Below are 23,180 nucleotides of genomic sequence, written 5' to 3' on the forward strand. Positions count from 1 at the left end.
GAACTGTTTGGCCATAATGACCATCGTTATGTTTAGAGGAAAAAGGGGGACACTTGCAAGCCGAAGAACACCATTCCAACCGTGAAGCACTGGGGTGGCAGCATCATGTTGTGGGGGGTGCCTTGTTGCAGGAGGGACTGGTGCACTTCACAAAATAGATGGCATCATGAGGGAGGAAAATGTTGTGCATATATTGAAGCAACATCTCAAGACATCAGTCAGGAAGTTAAAGCTTGGTCGCAAATGGGTCTTCCAAATGGACAATGACCCCAAGCATACTTCCAAAGTTGTTGCAAAATGGCTTGAGGACAACAAAGTCAAGGTATTGGAGTGGCCATCATAAAGCCCTGACCTCAATCCTATAGAAAATGTGTGGCAGAACTGAAAAAGCATGTATGGGCAAGGCCTACAAACCTGACTCAGTTACACCAGCTCTGTCAGGAGGAATGGGCCAACATTCACCCAGCTTATTGTGGGAAGCTTTTGGAAGGCTAAACAATGTAAGGCCAATGGTACCAAATACTAATTGAGTGTATGTAAACGTCTGACCCACTGGGAATGTGATGAAAGAAATAAAAGCTGAAATAAATCATTCTCTCTACTATTATTCTGACATTTCACATTCTTTAAATAAAGTGGTGATCCTAACTGACCTAAAACAGGAAATATTTACTAGGATTAAATGTCAAGAATTGTGAAAAACTGAGTTTAAATGTAGTTAGCTAAGGTGTCTGTAAACTTTCAGCTAAGGTGTATGTAAACTTCCGGCTAAGGTGTATGTAAACTGTATATACTCCAGTAGTGGCAGTTAGACATTTTCAAATACCATTGAGAAATGTAACACTGAGGATTATATATTTCTTGCTGAGGATTTTAACTGTACAGTCAGTGATTTAGATAGAAACCACAAAGAACCTCATATAGCCTCAAGGACTTAAAACAAAACGCCTTATTGTAACACATGAACTGTGTGATATTTGGCGGAGCCAACACGGAGGCACGAGACAGTACACATGGGCCCAAGTGAGTATCTCTCTGGTCAGGTTAGATAGGTTTTATTGTTTTGAGCATCAATCTCAGGTCTGTAAATCAAGTGTGATCACACCAGTGTGATTTTCCGATCATTGTTTAATAACAGAGGTGGTGTACATTAACGCTGTAAAACCCCAAAATGCATACTGGCATTTAAATATAACTTTATTGAGTAAAAAAAAACCAGATAAGAATAAGAAATAAAAGTAACAACTAATTAAAGAGCAGCAGTAAAATAACAATAGCTAGACTATATACAGGGGGGTACAGGTACCGGAGTCAATGTGCGGGGGCACCGGTTAGTTGAGGTAATATGTAGAGTTATTAAAGTTACTATGCATAGATGATAACAACAGCAAATAGTCTGGGTAGCCATTTGATTAGGTGTTCAGGAGTCTTATGGCTTGGGGGTAGAGGCTGTTTAGAAGCCTCTTGGACCTAGACTTGGCGTTCCGGTACCACTTGCCATGGGGTAGCAGAGAGAACAGTCTATAACTAGGGTGGCTGGAGTCTTTGACAATTTTTAGGGCCTTCCTCTGACCGCCTGGTATAAAGGTCCTGGATGGCAGGAAGCTTGGCCCCAATGATGTACTGTGCCGTTCGCACTACCCTCTGTAGTGCCTTGTGGTCGGAGGCCGAGCATTTGCCATACCAGGCAGTGATGCAACCAGTCAGGATGCTCTCGATGGTGCAGCTGTAGAACATTTTGGTGATGTGACGGTGATGGAGTCGTGCCTGGCCGTGCAGTCATGAGTGAACAGGGAGTACAGGAGGGGACATAGAGCAAACATTGTCTTTGCAGGAGAAATACACTGCATTAAAAGGCATGGAAAATGGAAGGGCACCGGGCATTGATGGCTTTCCAGTTGACTTTTTAAGTATTTTTGGGCTATGTTGGGAGAGGATTGACTAGCAGTAGTTAACGATAGTTTGACCGGAGGGTTACTACCGATAAGCTGCAGAAGGCTTGTCCTCACCCTACTGCCAAAAAAGGGTGACCCTATGGAGGTGTAGAACTGAAGGCCAGTGGCCTTATTGTGCACTGATTATAAGATTCTGCCCAAGGCTTTGTCCAACAGGCTGAGGGAGGTGATGGGGCAAATCATACACACGGACTAGTTCTACTGTGTTCCCGGCAGGCAGATAGTGGAAACATTTCCCTGATTCTGGATTTTTGATATGTCTCTAGGGCTATCGAGTTGGATGCTGGTCTAATTTCAATTGATCAGGAAAAGGCATTTGACCCGAGTTGAACATCAATACTTATGGCGCACCTTTGAGGCATTTGGTTTCAGCTCTGGTTTTATTGCCATGATCAGGGTGATATATGGTGAGATTGAAAGTGTATTGAAAGTTAACAGTGGCTTGAGTGCTCCTTTTAAAGTGTGTAGAGGTATTAGGCAGGGGTGTTCGTTGTCAGGAATGGTATATGCCATCGCTATAGAGCCACTACCAAATAACATTAGGAGTCGCATTGAAGGGGTGTACGTTTCAGAGGATATTCCTCCTATTCGTGTCTCAGCCAAGCAGAGGTGGATAGTTTGAGTCACATGGTTGATCAGTTTAGGGGAATATCCTCTGCAAAGGTAAATTGCGGAAAAAGTTGTGCTTTACAGATTGGGAAATGGTCTGGAGGGATCATGGCTTTGCCAGGGGGGCTGGAATGGTGTAAGGGAGGTTTTAAGTATCTAGGGGATGAGTGTACCTAGGGGATGAGGGGACTATGGAAAAAATTTGGAATGGGGTGGATGAAATAGTGGAAGGGAGGATGAGGAGTTGGCGTTGGTTGTTATCTCGTATGTCATATAGAGTGGAGCACTATTATTGTTAAAAATGTGGTTGCCTCTGCATTGTGACATCGGTTGTCATGTTTAGAGCCACCATCTAACCTTCTGGCTAAGATACAGGCAATTATTGTAGATTTCTTTTGGGATAAATATAATTGGGTTCCACAAAGTGTTTTGTATTTGTCAAAAGAGGAGGGGGGACAAGGTTTGTAAATCTTGCTAGTAGGGCTGCTGCTTTCCAGTTCCAGTTTATTCAAAGGTTGCTTTGTGGACTGGAAAATGTGGTTTGGAGAGGGGTGGCAGGTCCCCTCATCCTTACAGCGGGTAGGGGGATTAGGTTTAAAGAAGGCTTTATCTTTGGTTGATAGTAGCCAGATTTATAGGGAGGGAGTACCTCCGTTTTACAGAGACCTTCTTAGGGTTTGGAGTATAATGAAGGTGTCCAGAAGCCCTACAGCGGAGTCAGTGCTTTGGCTGCTGGAGGAACCTCTGGTGTATGGGGCAAGACTGGATTGTACAACTGCAGCTGTTCCACATTTCTCCAAGATTCTGGTGAAGGACAAAATCATCACCTTAAAACAGTTAATGGACATGGCTGGGCCCACCTTAAGGGATGGAGGACGGGTGGCTGAACATTTGGGGGTGAGGTCGGAAAGGATTGTCGGACAACTGCTGGGAAGCTGAAGGAAGGCTCTGTCAGCAGAAGAGGGGATTATGCTTAACAGTCAAAAGAAAAAGGTACAAGATGGAAACGTCCCATTTTCAAGACTAGGGATTACACCCAATATCTCAGAGTCAGAAAGAAAGGCGTTATTACTGGATTTAAGAGAGTTGGAAGAGGTGGATTTGGATGAGGTGAATGGGAAGGATTTATATAGGGGGTATGTCAAGGTTTTAAATAAAGATACAAAAAAATAGAAAATACACTCCATGGAGGGTAAAACTGGGCCTTGATGACAAGGTAAAGCCAGCATGGAGAGCACTGTACAAGCCACCGTTACAAAAGGGTACTGGTGATATGCAATGGATGGTTTTGCATGGCAACATTGCATTTAATGCTTTTGTTTCTGTCATTAATTCAGATGCTGGAGATGAATGTCCTTTTTGTAATATAAGAGAAACAATTTTTCACTGGAGTGTGAGAGGATAAAGCCTCTCTTTGAAATGCTAGAGTCTTTGTTTACAGCTGTAGGGGAGATTTTCAATAACATTTTGGGGTTTCAATATAGTAAGCAACAGAAAAGAAAATGTCAAATGTTAAATTAAAATTTGGGACAAGCTAAGATGTCAATATTTCTGAGTAGAAAACATAAGATAGACACGGATATGAGCAGGCTGTAAGATGTGTTTTTAAGGGATTAGTCAAAGTGAGAATAAAAGTGGATTTTGAGTTCTTCCCGACTGTAAAAGATCTGCCATTGTTTGAGGAGAAGTGGGTGTTACGGTCGTGTGGAAAGACGGACCAAGGCGCAGCGTGATTTGAGTTCCACATATTTATTTAAAGTGAAACTTCTAAACAAAATAATAAACAAACACTGACTGTGAACAAACGTAGTGCTACATGCACTCACTCAAAAACAATATCCCACCAAGCAGGTGGGAGATAGGGCTTCCTAAATATGATCCCCAATTAGAGGCAACGATTACCAGTTGCCTCTAATTGGGAACCATACAAACCAGCCACATAGAAAATAAATGACTAGAACACCCCCCTAGTCACACTCTGACCTAAACACCATAGAGAACCGAGGGCTCTCTATGGTCAGGGCGTGACAGTGGGCTTACGAAGGAGCGGTATGTTTTGTGGAGGAGGGGAAACTATTTTTTGTTGATGAAATAAGTTGAATGTAAATGCTTTTTATTTTATGTTTATTAAGAATGACACATTTGTTGTTTAAATTTCTGAAAAGACACATTGTGCCATTATTTGTGTTAATATTTGACTATAAAATAAAGGTTTATAAAAACTAATCTCTCTCTCTTTCTCTCTCAGTCACCAAGGCCCAGCCGAGGCAATTACACAGTGGACCAATTTCAAACGAGCACTTTATATTTGCAGCGGGCAGCCAAAGGTGCTAGCGATCTCTTCTGTTAAACTGTCAGCACTTGTTCCCTCAGCTCCACGTCTGGGCCGCTTCTTCTTTCCCTTCTTTCCCAACAAGCACACGCACACAGTCAGGCAGTCAGACACGCACAAACACAACAACTGTATGTAGCCAAAGGGATCCTAAAAGTAGGAAAAAACCGCAGGGATCAGGGACGGCTCTAGCCTTTTGGAGGCTCTAAGCAAGATTTGGTTGAGGGGTCCCCCACCTCGCGGAAAAAACATTTTACGACGGAGAGCAATTTTTAACTTTTGAAGTTAATTTCCTACAATTCTACCCATTTTCCATTAGGTGGAGAGACATTTTTGCAGTTTTTAAGGTAATTTCTTACAATTCTACAAATTTTTCCATGACTTATGCCATGTTAATATGATATCTGAGTGAGAATGACTAACAAAATCAAATGGGGGCCCTCTGGAGGTCAGGGACCCTGGCACATGCCCTGTGTGCCTGGTCGGTATTTGGCTATGATTACTCCAAGTTTAGATAGTTGGCTAGACTAACTACCAATCTAAAAATGGACATGTCTAATTGTCAGCTAATTGAGTGACTGACATAAGAGAAAAACTGCTGATGCACAACAAAATGTCGAAATTGCATCTGGTGTATTCTACTATTATTACTCTGAATAGTATGTTGAGACACTGACTGAGTTCCTAAAAAATGGGGACCCCCTAACGGCCGGGGGCCCTACTAAATGACCACTTATGTCACTTAGGCCTGGAGCTGGCCCTGGCCAATTATTTTTTTTTAAGTCTTACTTCGTAGTCTAGATCAACTCAGCAGCGATTAACTCGGGATCAACTTATAATCTTTAAGGAGGGAGGTGAGAGGATAGGCAGGAACAAGGCACCATCGGAAATGGGAACACATCTCAGTAGGATGAGGTAGTCTCGTAAACCAGACCGTAGGCAAAAGCAATGACTAGGGTCTGGTTTCAATGATGGACTTTTTTGGCATAGAGGAACTACATCACTGCCTACGTCGATAAAATTCCAGGCACTCTCTAAACAAATCACAAGGCAGACATGCCAGAACATTGCCATTCAAAACCAAAGTTTGCAGGTAAAACCTTTGCAAACTAACCACTTGCGAAATGCACTCATAACAAATAACCTCTGTGATATCCATCTTGATAGCAAATATTTAGTATTTTATTCAAGCGGATAAAGTAGTGACGTAGGCAGTGATGTAGTTCCTAAATGCCAAAAGAATCCATCATTGAAACCAGACCCTATACACTGGTTTTGCTAGGGTCGGGTTTACGAGACTAAGGAGGAGGGGCGCACCCAAAAGGTCAAGTTGCACATAATAGTCCATATTTTTCTAATCATGCTGAGGAGATGTCTGAAAGAGATAGAGTGCAGCCCTCTTTGGAGGTAAATAAGAATCTTTGGAGAGTCCTGTCGAGAGAAAGAATACATTGGCAGGATGATGCTGTATTTATTGTTAAAACCGTATGTAAATGAAAATAGCTCATAACACCAAGGAGAGATGGAGGGCTAAAAGGAAAACAATGGAGAAGTTGTTTTGTTTCTTAATCTTGTTAGAAAAACTCAATAAATCTCTGCAAAATACATCTGCTTACAAAAGGCATACCCCCCCAAATACACCGCAGGTACACACACAGATTCCCACATACAGGCGCAAACACATTGTTAGACACACACAATTCACAGTTACCAGAAGTGTTGTTCTAACATTGAGACCGTATCAAGTCGGAGACAAACGAGACCTCACAGTTATGGGGTTGAAAAAATTAACACTTGGTGTGGGGACTTAAAGAATGTTCTGTAAGATCAACGCCCCAACCCCCCCTAACACTTCCAATGTACGGGGCCAAGCCACAACCACCAGAAACCCTAAAAACAACCTCCAGTGGGCCCCAAAAACCACTGCAAAGAAAATACAAACAAGGAGCTAAAAAAGCGAAGGGCAGAAAAAAACACATGAAAAGAAGAAAAGATGAAGTAAGCTCAGGACACTTCCTCTTTCCCTCTAGATGTCTCATCCAGCCATGAGTAACGCAGACATGGTAAAAGTAGCAACATTACTTGTGTTTTTGTCGAAAATAAGGCACTGTTGCCAGATTCTAAACAAAACTAAACAGCATATGTTCATCTGTTACTGTTTATTATCTTGGAAAATACAGGAATTGGTGCATGTGGCCACAACAAAGATAATCAGTGACTCTCACTGAAGATATTTGTACGTAATTCATGGTGTGTTTTTATAGTTGTTGATAATGCAGCAAAAAAGCTACTAGGAAATCATGTGACTAGAATATCATTCCTAAACCTTGAGCTGCATCGTTTTTATGCATAGTTCTCTCTCCCTCCCCTCTCTCATTGATAAATATGCCCGCCGACAAAGTCAAAAATTATAAGATGCCCTTTCGAATAAGAGCCGAATAAAAGTGGGCTGGTTGGGGGAGAGAAAGAGGAAGGGATGGAGAGAAAGAAAGAGAGAGAGGAGGAGGAAGAGAGCGCAGACGTAGGGTGAACCCATAGGCCTGAATTTCAATAGGCCATTTGCTAATCTGACATCATTGGGTCTATTCAATTCATTACCTGGGACACAATCACCATTATGGCTGCAACCCAGAGATTTGAGCCGCTGCTGCCTTGCGTCGATGTTAACTCATTGACTAAAAGCTCTCTAGAGAGGCTAAAAAGGCAGAGCAAGAGAAAAGTATGCTCCCTACATTCCCACAGAAATATTCCAGGTAACCATCATTGTAAATGGCAAAATGATGGATCCCGATGTGATAATTTATAGTTAAGTGATTCATTACGTAAGAGCTTGCTGTAGTAGACATGTGCATAGAATATACAGTACACATACATACACTACCGGTCAAAAGTTTTAGAACACCTTCTCATTCAAGGGTTTTTCTTTATTTTTATTATTTTCTACATTGTAGAATAATAGTGAAGACATCAAAACTATGAAATAACACATATGGAATCACGTAGTAGACAAAAAAAGTGTTAAACAAATCTAAATATATTTTATATTTGACATTCTTCAAAGTAGCCACCCTTTGCCTTGATGACAGCTTTGCACACTCTTGGCATTCTCTCAACCAGCTTCACCTGGAATGGTTTTCCAACAGTCTTGAAGGAGTTCCCACATATGCTGAGCACTTGCTGGCTGCTTTTCTTTCACTCTGCGGTCCGACTCATCCCAGACCATCTCAATTTGGTTGAGGTCGGGGGATTGTGGAGGCCAGGTCATCTGATGCAGCACTCCATCACTCTCCTTCTTGGTAAAATAGCTCTTACACAGCCTGGAGGTGTGTTGGGTCATTGTCCTACTAAAAACAAATGATAGTCCCACTATGCCCAAACCAGATGGGATGGCGTATCGCTGCAGAATGCTGTGGTAGCCATGCTGGTTAAGTGTGCCTTGAATTCAAAATAAATCACAGACAGTGTCTCCAGCAAAGCACCCCCACACCATAACACCTCCTCCTCCATGCTTTACGGTGGGAAATACACATGCGGAGATCATCTGTTCACCCACACCGCGTCCCACAAAGACACAGCGGTTGGAACCAAAAATATCACATTTGGACTCCAGACCAAAGGACAAATTTCCACTGGTCTAATGTCCATTACTCGTGTTTCTTGGCCCAAGCAAGTCTCATCTTATTAATGGTGTTCCTTTAGTAGTGGTTTCATTGCAGCAATTCGACCATGAAAGCCTTATTCAAGCAGGCTCATCTGAACAGTTGTTGTTAAGATGTGTCTGTTACTTGAAATCTGTGAAGTATTATTTTGGGCTGCAATTTCTGAGGCTGGTAACTCTAATGAACTTATCCTCTGCAGCAAAGGTAACTCTGGGTCTTCCATTCCTGTGGTGGTCCTCATGAGAGCCAGTTTCATCATAGCGCTTGATGGTTTTTGCGACTGAACTTGAAGAAACTTTCAAAGTTCATGAAATTTTCCGGATTGCCTGACCTTCATGTCTTTAAGTAATGATGGACTGTCATTTCTCTTTGCTTATTTGAGCTGATCTTGCCATAATATGGACTTGGTCTTTTACCAAATAGGGCTACCTTCTGTATACCCCCCCCCCCCCCCCCCCCAACTGTACCAGGCAGATGGCAGACAGAGTAGAGTGCATGGCGTAGCGTGGGTGAGCGGATTGATGATGTCAACATTGTGAACAGAATGCCCCATGGTGGCGATGGGGTTATGGTATGGGCAGGCATAAGCTACGGACAACGAACACAATTACATTATATCATTGGCAATTTCAATGCACAGAGATACCGTGACGAGATCCTGAGGCCCATTGTCAGAATATTCTTCCGCCGCCATCACCTCATGTTTCAGCATGATAATGCACAACCCCATGTTGCAAGAATCTGTATACAATTCCTGGAAGCTGAACCTTTCCCAGTTCTTCCATGGCCTGCATACTCACCAGACATGTCACCCACTGAGCATGTTTGGGATGCTCTGGATCGATGTGCACGACACCGTGTTCCAGTTCCTGCCAATATTTATTTATTATTATTATACTTTTTTTAATGTAACCTTTATTTAACTAGGCAAGTCAGTTAAGTACAAATTCTTATTTACAATGACAGCCTACCTCTGCCAAACCCAGATGACGCTGGGCCAATTGTGCGCCACCCTATGGGACTCCCAATCACGGCCAGATGTGATACAGCCTGGATTCAAACCAGGGACTGTATTGACGCCAGAAACAAAGACCTTTCTTCTAAAACTCGTCAGTCTATTCTTGTTCTGAGAAATGAAGGCTATTCCATGTGAGAAATTTCCAAGAAACTGAAGATCTCGTACAACGCTGTGTACTACTCCCTTCACAGAACAGCGCAAACTGGCCCTAACCAGAATAGAAAGAGGAGTGGGAGGTCCCGGTGCACAATTGAGCAAGTGGACAAGCACATTAGAGTCTAGTTTGAGAAACAGATGCCTCTGGGATTCTGACCTTCTAGGGAGAGTTCCTCTGTCCAGTGTCTGTGTTCTTTTGCCCATCTTAATCTTTTATTTTTATTGGCCAGTCTGAGATATGGCTTTTTCTTTACAACTCTGCTTAGAAGGCCAGCGTCGCGGAGTTGCCTCTTCACTGTTGACATTGAGACTGGTGTTTTGCGGCTACTATTTAATTAATCTGCCAGTTGAGGACTTGTGAGGCGTCTGTTTCTCTAGATAGACACTCTAATGTACTTGTCCTCTTGCTCAGTTGTGCTCCGGGGTCTCCGATTCGTCTGTCTATTCTGGTTAGAGCCAGTTTGCGCTGTTCTGTGAAGGGAGTAGTACACAGCATTGTACGAGATCTTCAGTTTCTTGGAAATTTCTCGCATGGAATAGCCTTCATTTCTCAGAACAAGAATAGACTGATGAGTTACACAAGAAAGCCCTTTGTTTCTGGCCATTTTGAGCCTGTAATCAAACCCACAAATGCTGATGCGCCAGATACTCAGCTAGTCTAAAGAAGGTCAGTTTTGTTGCTTCTTTAAATCAGGACAACAGTTTTCAGCTGTGCTAACATAATTGCAAAAGGGTTTTCTAATGAGCTTTTTAAAATGATAAAATTGGATTAGCTAACACAACCTGCCATTGGAACACAGGAGTGATGGTGGCTGATAATGGGCCTCTGTACGCCTATGTAGATATTCCATAAACAAATCTGCCGTTTCCAGCTACAATAGTCATTTATAACATTAACAATGTCTACACTGTATTTCTGATCAATTTGATGTTATTTTAATGGACAAAAAAATAGCTTTTCTTTCAAAAACAAGGACATTTCTAAGTGACCCCAAACTTTTGAACGGTAGTGTATGTACGCACGTGGGCCTGTGCGTATTTGAATGTGCTCCACTTAACCCAAACCCACCACCATGCCATGTGGTATATAAATGATTAAAAACTCTGTGGTTAATTCAAATTCTAGATTAGACATTGTGCCACCTGGCTCATGTCTGACAGAGAAGTGTCTGTGTGAGGAGTCAGACAGACCTGACATCCTCCTGCTGGATTCACACACACCACAATCAGACTGTGATCCAACCAGACACAGAGAGGGGCAAGGTGTTGCTATGGAGTGTCATAATGATTCACTGTATAATTGGTTGTTATCAATAAAATGTGACAATATGGTGCAGAGCGAACGATTTGCCTGCTGGAGGTCAGGGAGACCCGCAGCTCCGTTAAGACCATTTGCAACTGCGTGCCATTTTCAAGGGATTGTTAAATAAATGTTATCTATTTGGTTGTGTACAGTAAATATCATCACCTCTTGAAGAGCATAGTCAGATCTACACATTTCTGATTATTCCATGCAAAACAATCGCGCACATTTAGCTCTATCATCATCAGACCTATAGGCTACAGCAAGTAAATGCTTGCATTTCATGATCAGTAAACATCAATTGATCATGTCATTTCAGATACATGACGGTAACCTCACTATATCTCTCAATATTGGCCACCAATAATTGGATATTTCAGTGATAATAAAGTAAAAGTGAACTATCTGACAAGTATGAGTGGTTTAGGTTAATTCCCCGTCCTTTGTGGGCTCTGCCTGTCAAACAGCAGAAGGGAGCTTTTGCCGATGTACTGTTAGCTAGCTAGCTACATGCCAAATGGATCTGGCTACCCTCAAGTATCTGAAAATATATGATCAATTGATGTTTACTGATCGTGAAAAGCAAGCAGTTACTTGCTGTGTAGGCTCACTATGATGATAACTGAATGTGGAATAATCAGAAATGTGTAGTTCTGACTATTCTCTTCAAGAGGTGATGATACTAAAATCAAATAGTTATAACATTTATTTAACAATCCCTTGCCCACTAGCAGCCACATCGAACATTCTGCAATGCATTGTGACGTTTTATTGATAACGACCTATATATGGAGTTCCTCTGAAGTAAATTGAATAATGAGTGTCATTTTAGGAGTTAACATGGCATCCATGTGTCATTAATTCTCACTGGAATCCAAATATTCTACATCAAGATGAAACCGGGAAAGGTTTCTAGTCTGAGGTTGTCGTGCTTCCCAAACACGTGTAAATAAAGACAACAGGATACAGGAAGTAGAGTATGTTATTGCATTGTGGTCAAGAGGCTTGGGGATAGTGATACATTACTGTATGTGGTCAAACTGACAGTCCATTCCGGACAGGCCCAGTATATCTGTAGAGGGTATTAAGACTGCTTGGTCAACAGTGGTCATTCTGGGTCCCTATGGTCATCTGTCACTGTGCAAGTGTGACAGACAGTAACTCACTAAACCAGACCTGGGTTCAAATACATGTATTTGAGTATCTGCATTCTTGTATTTAAAACAATTTTTCTGTGTATTTAAAATAAACAGCCCAAAACAAATACTTTTATTTGAGTATTTGAATAGTGTGCCAAATTTAATTTGATAGGATAATATACTATTTTCAAATACTTGGTTTAAATGCATGTGAGTGTATTTGAGTCAGTGTACTTGAGTACTTCAAATACTTTCCAAGTGTATTTCCAATTACATAAAAATATTAAACTACTTGTCTTTTCAAATAAATATCAGAACACTTATTTTGAATGTATGTGAAAGTAATTGAGATATTTGAAATAGTATTTGAACCCAGGTCTGCACTCAACATGGAGAATGTGTATCATCTCCCAATGAACATTAGGTTGACCTAAATAATAAAACTAATGCAAACATGAAGTGATCATCCCTACCACAATCTTGGGTGTGTGCATGCACGTACGCCTGTGTGAAAACTAGCCATGCTTCACCTTTATTCAATTTGCTTGTCTGTCCATAAATTAGGGCGTGCCTGAACTGCTGAACACATGCACGTGAGTGGGTTCACATGTGTGTGCATGCAACTGATTGACCTCCCTCAGTATGTTAATGTGTGTAATAATGTGTGCATGTGTGAGCGGCAGTAAGAGAGAGAGCGAGAGAGAGAGAACAAGCGAGCATCAGTGAGGACATCTGAGAGAAAGAGTTGCCCTGCCTGCAGAGATAGAGAGAGAGAGAGAGAGAGGGGGGGAGACAGAGGGAGAGAAAAAGCCTGTCTTGGCCCCCTGCCTGCTCTCCAATCTGCTGATGGTGAAGCTCGTGATGAGGAGGCAACCGGTGTCCATTTTTAGCAATGAGGTCATCTTTAATTAACCAAACAAAGAGAGTCAGCTGTGTCACTCCATTCTGTTATCTGCACTCATCCTCAAGGACACTGTTTATCTCCTTTTAATTGAATCTCTTTGAATAGGGGCTTATCGACGCATCGCAGCGCACTACTTTTGAAGCAAATAATGGAGTTGTTACATAAACAGGGGAGGCCCCCAAGTAGAAGGGATATGGCTGTCCCCATGGGAGAATAGAGGGATGAGAGAAAGGAGGCATGAGAGCAAGGGGGAAATTATATATATATATATATATATATATATATATATATATATATATATATATATATATATATATATATATAGAGAGAGAGAGAGAGAGAGAGAGAGAGAGAGAGAGAGAGAGAGAGAGAGAGAGAGAGAGAGCGAGAGAGAGAGAGAGAGCGAGCGAGAGAGGGGAGTGGGGAGTGGGGAGTGGGGACAGATCGGACTGGGACAGATCCTGATAAGCTGCCTGGAGTGATGGGAGGATGAAACTTGGACTAAAATAAAAAGATCAAATGGCTCGTCTCGCTGTCTGACAGAGCCGTGCGAGATGACATCATCGTAGCGGGTGACTTCTAACGCCATCCTCTCCTGTACTCTTTTCTAGTCTCCTTTAGCTCCTCCATCCTCCACTCCACTCTTCTATCCTCTATCCCCTTCTCCTCCTCCCTCCTCCCCTCTGCTCGACGCACCGTTAAATAATGTGTCTAACAGCAGTGATGGGACATAAATACACTCCCAAGTTTTTTACTACGAATGTGAGAGAGCGAGAGAGAGAAATGAAGGGAGAGAGAGAAAGAGAGTGCTACATTTTCTGATGAGGGCATTCACATGAACATGTCAGCGTGTCACCTTAACCTGGGTGTGATGTCAGAAAGGCAGCCAGTGAAGAGAGAGCCATGCTGAGCCTGGAAGGGAATCCTAGAAATAGCATAGGGATTCTCAGTACCCAGAATGACAGGGAAAGACATACTTTGTAATAAGGTGGGCCATTGCTGAAATGAAGCATCCAAAATGCTTCAGCACAGTATTGATAAATGGAGGAGGAAAAAGGAGAAAAGGGTAGACAGGTTTTAGTTGAACTATGACATTAAAGTGAAAGGTAGATACATCAACTGTCTCCACGTACATTCACATATTTTCTAAGAGTCATCCAAAACAAAGGAATGAATTGTTTCTGTTTTTTCTTCTTTCTTTCATATGTAGGTAATACTAATTATTACAGAAACTTTCTGTCCACTGTTAGTGATTTACATGACCTCTATATAATGTCTTTACAATAGCGACAGTATTTTGTGCTACTTAACGTCTCCACCTCATTAGTCAAAAAGTTTAACCAAGTTTCACCAACAGTATGGGAATGCTGAGCCCTGCTGTGTCAATCCTACTACCCCACTATGAATTTGCCTCATACAGAGCGGACGTCTCTTTAGATAATGTCATCTAATAGAAATCCTGCCTCTGCATTGGTGTGCCATCTAGAGGTCTTTACAGGCCTGAATGATCATCCACCTCTGATCACTCACAATTACAAACGGTATGTGTAACGGAAAATAACACCAACACATACAGAACCGAACACTGCTTAAATAAATATACTGTAACTGATACATAATAGAATGTTAATGATGTTTTCAATGTATTTCAGAAATGTCAGTTTCTCCCTTTACTGCTCCAGCCGTTTCTAGATTGGTGTAGCATTGGAGTGACAGTACCCCTACCTCTCCTGTCTTTGGGCTAGCTTCCTGCACAACAGACATACTAGCTGCAGACTGTCCTATTCTCTCTCTCGCTGTATGCTTGGGGAGGTGGGGACTCCAAAGTGTAGCCAAAGGCCATTGGTGCATTCCTACAAATATTTAGACATATGCTATAGTAAAATATACCAACATGAATTTCAATAAGTCCATCAGACTGAAACAATAAATATTGACTCACATGAACCCACAGAGCCTTTGGCTGGGATCATAAAGCAGCACTATATCAAAGAGGAGCTGCGCTTCCTGGGCCCAAAGCGTATAGAAAAAGAGGGACAGAAAGAAAGAGTAATGGAGAGGAGGATATAGGTGAAAAGCACATTGAGTACTCTCTACCCACACTTCTAGTAAGCCTGCCCATAATGTAAGTACCAGTTTTTATTTGACAAAAAAACAAACCAAAAACACAACACAACACAATAAATTGCTGTTTATAGATGGTGGTAGGAGAACATTGTAATTTTCCCCAGCGTTGGTCAGCTCCAAAGCTAAACATTCTCCTCAGTTTGATTAGTAAATGCAAAACAGATTTGCGGGCAGCCAGTCCAATAGCCTGGGGTTTGTTGTGAAATTTGCGCCCGATATCACAACAATATGTAGGGAGCGTGGGCGGGCGGGGGGCTGGAGGGAAGAAAGGGGAGGAGTCTGTTTTGTCAGTCTACAGTTGTACGAGTTGACACTCCAAGTTCCTCTTTTAAAGACGTACCTGTCCCTTTTTTGGGAAGGCACATAACTCTAGTAATACCTCAGCTGAGATTACAGAGCAGACACTTCCTGTCTGACTTGCATTAAGGGTTAAAGGTCAAAGCAGAGGGATTCAGGCTAAAATACCAGACTAACAGTGCTCTAAAATCTAACATCTAGAAAACTAATTTGTTGAGCCCAGGTCCAATGTACTGTAGCATGTGGACTCAACGTTCTTAGTTCTCTTAGAGCCCATGCTGCTAAATGGCGGGCTGGAGTTCAGATCGCATTCTGGGTTTTATGGTGATGAAGCGGTTTCCAGCGTGGCTGAGATCAGGGCGAGCTAACAAGACTGATCCCGACCATGTACCTGTTGGCTGTGCCTGTGAGGAGGAAGTCCCCAGCTTTATGATGTGGAAATGGGAGGCTTTCAAGACGAGGGGGAGAGATTTCCTCTAGCGACAAGCGATATGCTCCTTTTCCAAGGAGCACAGGGAGGACAAACATAATCTTCTCTTACCACACTCTTCTCCAATTTTCTGTCCTCCATGGGCCATATGGACGTTACGCGATGAGAAACCCAATATGAAGGTCCAATGTCAAAGTTATTGCTCGCATCTCAAAGAAAACAGAATCCGAACACAGTTACTAACATCATTAAAGTTGCTAATGCTGGCTAGCATCTGTTACCATCATGCAAAGATACATGGGGGGGTTACCCAATACCTTAACAAACCAATATTAATACCCGGACGGCTTCTGTTTGGGTTAGGTAATGATCAAGCGCTACCTAACATTAACATCACATCTTGTGATTCAAAGATGGCGTAGCAGTCAGACGTCTTTTTCTTTGTCCTGTATATATCTTTTTCTTCGCATATCTTTTAAAAATATTTTCCTAAACCTCAACTTCTAAATACTCTCCTGCAACCCGCCTCACCCAATGTGGCATGGATCTGTTGTTTTCTAAAGTATTTCTATTTACTTCGGATCTGGAATCCCTCAACTGAAGCTAGCCAGCTAACTACCTACCAGCTATCAGTTAGCAAACCATTGCTAGCGGTCATCAGCTAACCTTTAGCTCAGAAAGCTCTCGCCAGTTCGTACAACGTGACTCAAACCAGAGCATAACGGACCTATTTTTCTCTCCATATCCCCGGATTCCTACCGCAAACTCTGAACCTTTTCATCTGGATCTTCGCAACTAGCTAACCGCAATCCCGGGTGACTACTCCTGGCTAGCGTTTCCATCCCGGAGCAAGCACAAATTAGCCTGAAGCTAATATTCTGCCCGAGGATTCCAACAAGCCCCTCAGGCGCGACGTCCGCTGAAGGTCCATTCTGCTAACTGCGGCCTGCTAGCTATCTAGAGCTACTTGGAACCCTACTAATCCACGACTGGTCTATCGACGTCACCGCGCGAGGAGGCAAAAACAGACTTTCCATCGCGACGTCCCCCAAAGGCCCTTCTGCTAACTTGCTAGCCCCGGTCTGCTAACTGCTAGCTTGCTAGCCCCGGTCTGCTAACTGCTAGCTTGCTAGCCCCGGTCTGCTAACTGCTTGCTTACTAACCCCGGTCTGCTAACTGCTAGCTTGCTAGCCCCGGTCTGCTAACTGCTAGCTTGTTAGCCCCGGCCTACTAACTGCTAGCTTGTTAGCCCCGGCCTGCTAACTGTCTGAATTGCCATGTCCCCAGCCAGCCCAACCACTCACTGGACCCATACGATCACTTGGCTACGCATGCCTCTCTCTAATATCAATATGCCTTGTCCATTACTGTCATGGTTAGTGATTACTGTCTTATTTCACTGTAGAGCCTCTAGCCCTGCTCAATATGCTTTAACCAACCATGTTGTTCCACCTCCTACATATGCGATGACATCACCTGGTTTAAACGTCTCTAGAGACTATATCTCTCTCATCATTACTCAATGCCTAGGTTTACCTCCAATGTACTCACATCCTACCTTACCTTTGTCTGTACACTATGCCTTGAATCTATGCTATCGTGCCCAGAAACCTGCTCCTTTTACTCTCTGTTCCGAACGTGCTAGACGGCCAGTTCGTATAGCCATTAGCCGTACCCTTATCCTACTTCTCCCCTGTTCCTCTGGTGATGTAGAGGTTAATCCAGGTCCTGCAGTGCCTAGCTCCACTCCCACTCCCCAGGTGCTCTTATTTGTTGACTTCTGTAACCGTAAAAGCCTTGGTTTCATGCATGTTAACATTAGAAGCCTACTCCCTAAGTTTGTTTTACTCACTGCTTTAGCACACTCTGCCAACCCGGACGTCTTAGCCGTGTCTGAATCCTGGCTTAGGAAAACCACCAAAAACCCTGAAATCTCCATTCCTAACTATAACATTTTCCGCCAAGATAGAACTGATAAAGGGGGCGGTGTTGCAATCTACTGCAAAGATAGCCTGCAGAGTTCTGTCTTACTATCCAGGTCTGTACCCAAACAATTCGAGCTTCTACTTCAAAAAATTCACCTTCCCAGAAACAAGTCTCTCACCTTTGCCGCTTGCTATAGACCACCCTCTGCCCCCAGCTGTGCACTCGACACCATATGTGAATTGATTGCCTCCAATCTATCTTCTGAGCTCGTGCTACTAGGTGACCTAAACTGGGACATGCTTAACACCCCGGCCATCCTACAATCTAAGCTTGATGCCCTCAATCTCACACAAATTATAAATGAACCTACCAGGTACAACCCCAAATCCGTAAACACGGGCACCCTCATAGATATCATCCTAACTAACTCGCCCTCCAAATACACCTCTGCTGTCTTCAATCAAGATCTCAGCGATCACTGCCTCATTGCCTGCATCCGTAATGGGTCTGCGATCAAACGACCAACCCTCATCACTGTCAAACGCTCCCTTAAAAACTTCTGCAAGCAGGCCTTTCTAATCGACCTGGCGGGGTATCCTGGAATGACATTGACCTCATCCCGTCAGTAGAGGATGCCTTGTTATTCTTTAAAAGTTCCTTCCTCACCATCTTAAATAAGCATGCTCCATTCAAAAAATGTAGAACCAGGAATAGATATAGTCCTTGGTTAACTCCAGACCGGTCTGCCCTTGACCAGCACAAAAACATCCTGTGGCGTTCTGCATTAGCATCGAATAGCCCCCGTGACATGCAACTTTTCAGGGAAGTTAGGAACAAATATACACAGGCAATTAGGAAAGCAAAGGCTAGCTTTTTCAAACAGAAATTTGCATCATGTAGTACAAACTCAAAAAAGATCTGGGACACTGTAAAGTCCATGGAGAATAAGAGCATATCCTCCCAGCTGCCCACTGCTCTGAGGCTAGGAAACACTGTTACCACCGATCCACAACAATTGAGAATTTCAATAAGCATTTCTCTACGGCTGGCCATGCTTTCCACCTGGCTACCCCTACCCCGGTCAACTGCCCTGCACCCTCCACAGCAACCCGCCCAAGCCCCCACCATTTCTACTTCACCCAAATCCAGATAGCTGATGTTCTGAAAGAGCTGCAAAATCTGGACCCCTACAAATCAGCCGGGCTAGACAGTCTGGACCTTCTCTTTCTAAAATGATCTGCCGAAATTGTTGCAACCCCTATTACTAGCCTGTTCAACCTCTCTTTCGTATTGTCTGAGATTCCCAAAGATTGGAAAGCTGCCGCGGTCACCCCCCTCTTCAAAGGGGGTGACACTCTAGACCCAAACTGCTACAGACCTATATCTATCCTACCCTCTCTTTCTAAGGTCTTCGAAAGCCAAGTAAACAAACAGATTACCGACCATTTCGAATCCCACCGTACCTTCTCCGCAATCTGGTTTCAGAGCTGGTCATGGGTGCACCTCAGTCACACTCAAGGTCCTAAACGATATCATAACCGCCATCAATAAGAGACATTACTGTGCAGCCGTATTCATCGACCTGGCCAAGGCTTTCGACTCTGTCAATCACCGTATTCTTATCGGCAGACTCAATAGCCTTGGTTTCTCAAATGATTGCCTTGCCTGGTTTACCAACTACTTCTCTGATAGAGTTCAGTGTGTCAAATCGGAAGGCCTGTTGTCCGGACCTCTGGCAGTCTCTATGGGGGTGCAGGGTTCAATCCTCGGGCCAACTCTCTTCTCTGTATACATCAATGATGTCGCTCTACTGCTGGTGATTCTCTGATACACCTCTACGCAGACGACACCATTCTGTATACTTCTGGCCCCTCTTTGGACACTGTGTTAACTAACCTCCAGACGAGCTTCAATGCCATACAACTCTCCTTCCGTGGCCTCCAACTGCTCTTAAATGCAAGTAAAACTAAATGCATGCTATTCAATCGATCACTGCCCGCACCTGCCCACCCGTCCAGCATCACTACTCTGGACAACTCTGACTACAAATACCTAGGTGTCTGGTTGGACTGTAAACTCTCCTTCCAGACTCACATCAAGCATCTCCAATCCAAAATTAAATCTTGAATTGGCTTCCTATTTCGCAACAAAGCATCCTTCACTCATGCTGCCAAACATACCCTCGTAAAACTGACCATCCTACCAATCCTCGACTTCGGCAATGTCATCTATAAAATAGCCTCCAACACTCTACTCAACAAATTGGATGCACTCTATCACAGTGCCATCCGTTTTGTCACCAATGCCCCATACACTACCCACCACTGTGACCTGTACCCTCTTGTTGGTTGGCCCTCGTTTCATACTCGTCACCAAACCCACTGGCTACAGGTTATCTACAAATCTCTGCTAGGTAAAGCCCCGCCTTATCTCAGCTCACTGGTCACCATAGCAGCACCCACTCGTAGCACGCGCTCCAGCAGGTATATCTCACTGGTCACCCCCAAAGCCAATTCCTCCTTTGGTCGTCTTTCCTTCCAGTTCTCGGCTGCCAATGACTGGAACAAACTGCAAAAATCACTGAAGCTGGAGACTCATATCTCCCTCACTAGCTTTAAGCACCAGCTGTCAGAGCAGCTCACAGATCACTGCACCTGTACATAGATCATCTGTAAACAGCCCATACACTACCCACCACTGCGACCTGTACCCTCTTGTTGGTTGGCCCTCGCTTCATACTCGTCACCAAACCCACTGGCTACAGGTTATCTACAAATCTCTGCTAGGTAAAGCCCCGCCTTATCTCAGCTCACTGGTCACCATAGCAGCACCCACTCGTAGCACACGCTCCAGCAGGTATATCTCACTGGTCACCCCCAAAGCCAATTCCTCCTTTGGTCGTCTTTCCTTTCAGTTCTCGGCTGCCAATGACTGGAACAAACTGCAAAAATCACTGAAGCTGGAGACTCATATCTCCCTCACTAGCTTTAAGCACCAGCTGTCAGAGCAGCTCACAGATCACTGCACCTGTACATAGATCATCTGTAAACAGCCCATACACTACCCACCACTGCGACCTGTACCCTCTTGTTGGTTGGCCCTCGCTTCATACTCGTCACCAAACCCACTGGCTACAGGTTATCTACAAATCTCTGCTAGGTAAAGCCCCGCCTTATCTCAGCTCACTGGTCACCATAGCAGCACCCACTCGTAGCACGCGCTCCAGCAGGTATATCTCACTGGTCACCCCCAAAGCCAATTCCTCCTTTGGTCGTCTTTCCTTCCAGTTCTCGGCTGCCAATGACTGGAACAAACTGCAAAAATCACTGAAGCTGGAGACTCATATTTCCCTCACTAGCTTTAAGCACCAGCTGTCAGAGCAGCTCACAGATCACTGCACCTGTACATAGCTCATCTGTAAACAGCCCATCTATCTACCTCATCCCCATACTGTATTTATTTATTTATCTTGCTCCTTTGTACCCCAGTATCTCTACTTGCACATTCATCTTCTGCACATCTACCATTCCAGTGTTTAATTGGCCTATTTATTGCCTTAACTCCTTTATCTTACCTCATTTGCACTCACTGTATATAGACTTGTTGTTCTTTTTTTCTACTGTATTATTGACTGTATGTTTTATTAATTCCATGTGTAACTCTGTGGTGTTGTATGTGTCGAATTGCTATGCTTTATCTTGGCGAGGTCGCAGTTACAATTGAGAACTTGTTCTCAACTAGCCTACCTGGTTAAATAAAGGTGAAATAAAAAAGAAATGTAAAAAATCACTGCCGCTTTTACTTGAACAAAGCCAATAGGTCATGGCACTACCTGCCATTCAAAAATGAATAGAAGAGGGAGAATAAATTATGTTTGTCTAATAAAGGACAGGGGGTGACAACCATCTCTAAGAGAAGAGGTAAACAATAAGAGAGGAAGGTGGATTTGGGTGCTTAGAGGCATAGAAGGATATTGGGCTCTGAGGCTCTTCTTCAGGCTCTGATCCTGGGCCTCGTGCCCTTACCTGTGGAGACCCAAGGGTGACTGATGGTCTGCCAGGGATCTGAAGACAGATTTGAGGATTGAAAAGGGAACTAGGTGCTGATGGTTTGGCGGTGGTGCAACAGCTTGATCTCACTAAGCCTCCCAAAGAACAAGATAATCCAGATAGAAGGGAGTAGTACAGTTGAAGTCACGGGAGTAAATGTCACCAGGGAATAGGGAATAGAAAGCAGGGAGTTGTAGAAGGTTATACTGAGGACAATGTACACACGTCCTAAAACCCTCAAAACTCCCAAGGTGCGGGTCAGGTGAAGACTAGAATATCATTGTCTTTCTGAGTTTTTAACCCAAGGTGGAATCCATCCAATCCTGTCTCAATAACTCCAAATATAGGGAAGTCTTTCCAAGCCCAACAAATCCTTTTGACATAGGCTAGCTGATATCATCTGTATAAAACAACTTGAAGTAGATGTTGCTTCAGCTGACCAACACGATACGGCCTGAAGCCCCTAGACTTACATTTTTTGCCGATGTAGGTATCTTTTTTAATGGAAAAGACATTTAGTGTCCAATGGATTTAACTACTCGAAGGTCTCATACCTGTTACAAAACTTCAGATATATGAGGTATTAAACTGACTCCAGTTTTGAAGAGCACTCAATGACTTGGCAGGTGTATGAAAGCTGGTGTGTGGCCCAGATCAGAGCGGTGTGCTTTTGATCGTCCAGTGCTTCTCTGTGGAAGTCTCATCTGTGGTTTAAAGCCTGCAGGTGATCAGGGACTGGGGCTGAAGTTCAATACCTGCCGTTCATATCTATCCCAGTTCTGTTTTTAAAGTAAAATAAAACTACTACACTTTTTATGCCCCTAGAAAGGACTTCAATGCAAGGTGGGTATAGAGACAAAAAAAAAAAACATACTAGTCCTGGTTGCTGTCGCAGCATCTGAACTCGCTGACACTTGTTGTCTTTCCCCTATTCAGGTTAGGGTATCACTACTTTTCCAAAGTCTTGGAGAGTATATGTCCCCATTATTCCATAAATCCCCCATCTTCGACCATGTCCAACTTTGTATCAGCACGGCTGATCCACCCAGTTTGGAGAACAATAGAGGGTTTGATTCCATCTCTCCTGTAAAACTGGGAGCCACTCAGACGGGTGTTTTTATGGTTTATGATAGATGATCCAGAGGATGTTTCCAATAGAGAGAACCTGAGAGATGCCATGCCAATGCTTCTCTCCCCTTGATTACACACACTAAGATGATAGCTGGGAATTGAAGACTCGCCCATCACTGAAATCCTTTGTTGTTACCGCCACATG

At 43.4% G+C, this 23,180-nt stretch overlaps 1 protein-coding gene across 1 annotated transcript in view; it reads right to left on the reverse strand.

Annotated features, from left to right (window-relative positions):
• LOC120025537 (astrotactin-2-like) overlaps positions 1-23,180 on the reverse strand; it is a 451,161-nt gene that overhangs the window by 62,693 nt on the left and 365,288 nt on the right. The window lies entirely within an intron of this gene.

The sequence above is a fragment of the Salvelinus namaycush genome, chromosome 31 (assembly GCF_016432855.1).
Source record: "Salvelinus namaycush isolate Seneca chromosome 31, SaNama_1.0, whole genome shotgun sequence".
Classification (NCBI taxonomy): domain Eukaryota; kingdom Metazoa; phylum Chordata; class Actinopteri; order Salmoniformes; family Salmonidae; genus Salvelinus; species Salvelinus namaycush.